Below are 1,821 nucleotides of genomic sequence, written 5' to 3'. Positions count from 1 at the left end.
GCAGCCTTCTTCGTGCAATTTCGCCTCTGGCAAGCAAATTTCTGCAGTATTTCAGAGTGAGAGTGACCTCAGTGACGTCGCCAATCGCCATTTTGTAAACCAACACTTTTCACCAGCGAATATTTTCACTAGCCAATCGGACTAGTACTGCAACATTTCTACTAGTCCGTGCAAATTTTCACTAGCCATTGGCTAGCGGACTACCGCTAAGATCGAACCCTGGTCGATATCTTGAAAATCGCTTGATGGATTTTGACAGCGTAAATGTCAATCTTCATCTTTTCCCAGTAGCTCTAACATATTAAAAAATGAAGAAATTCTGAGAGGGTGGGTTACACAGTGTGACTGTGTTATAATAGAATGACCCATAAAAAATTGGGCTGTAGACTACTCAAATTAAAAATTGACCACAAAAATGCACGTCGGGTCAAAATTTAGTTAAAAAAAAGAACGCTTCCGGGTAGTATCGAACTCATTCCCTCTAGAATAGCAGCCATAGAAGTTTCGTACGCGCCACAGATCGAGTTGAATAAAAATTGTTGAATTTAGAACTTATATAAGTGCTTTTCGTCTTTTGCTTTGAAAGAAAAAAATGCTTATGTAGTGACGTCATACCGGTGAAATAGTGTTTCAGTTTAAAAGACCGAAGCCGGTCAAATAGCCACTGCCTTTTTTAAATAAGCTATTTGTTGATTTTATATGATATTTCAAATATATTTTACATCAAAACAACCTTTTTCACAAAACGATGCTGTAACTCAAAACAGTCAAAGAATTTTTTATGTCAACAAAACTTTTGAATGTAATGTAAAGGCAATTACATCGTTTTAACGTCGTCAGACGTTGAAATCATGTTCAAAAGGGAACTTTTGCTGACCAGGTATAGGTTGTACCTGAGAAAGATTTACAAAAGTCATTCGATTTGTTTAAAGAACCCAATTAGCCTGACAGTTCGTATTTACATTGATTTAATGTCTGAATCTTGAATAATATTCAATCGGAAGGCGTCGTTGGATTTTCAAAAAATCGCCGAATAGGGAACTCGTCGAATTGGACTTGCCGAAACGGGCCATTCCGACCTTTATACCCCTAGAAACATTTGGTTTGGTCCCTTTCCATTTAAACTTTACACTCTTAAATCTTTACTAAACTTACACACTTTCTTCTGTCTCGTAGTTGGAATTAAAATGCGTCTCACACTTTGTCCTATTAATTTTTGAATTCACAGCTTTGTTAGTTATTGCAACATGGATTAATGTATCTAGTCTTGTGTACTGTATCGTTTTCTGTGTACCTAACTGCATGATTTGTGTTTTGTGTAAGAGCATTGTATGCAACAATATACGTCACATACTACATTAACAGCAAATAAATGCTCCATGTATTGTATATGAGTCCTTTAACTTTGACCTGTTAACATAATCCATCAGTTTGTCTAATTTGTCACTTTTTGCTAATATCCTTTAAGTGCAAATTAGGCAGATTCTGCTATACAGTTAGTATCTGGGTTTTTTTTTCGCTGAGACTTTTAGTTCGTTTGTCCGAAATGACTTGAAAAAATTCGGTCATTTTTTATTTATTTCGGTCATTTTTTCTGATGAAAATATTTCCTTTCAAGTAGCTGATACAAACCAAAATTTGCACTTCCTGACTAGCTACAACATTAAGTTTCGCTGAGAAATGTTGTCGTGTTTCTGTTCAATTGTGTTCAATTTACTGCTATCCAATACATGTGTTTTGCTATATGAAGAAGTTTTGAAAAATTAAACAATCACTTGGAAATAGTTGCATGCTTTATTGTCAGAGCTGCATCTTGGTACA

Source organism: Aplidium turbinatum, chromosome 3, assembly GCF_918807975.1.
Source record: "Aplidium turbinatum chromosome 3, kaAplTurb1.1, whole genome shotgun sequence".
Taxonomy (NCBI): Eukaryota; Metazoa; Chordata; class Ascidiacea; order Aplousobranchia; family Polyclinidae; genus Aplidium; species Aplidium turbinatum.
The sequence above is the reverse complement of the archived record's forward strand: the minus strand, read 5'-3'. Positions refer to the sequence as shown.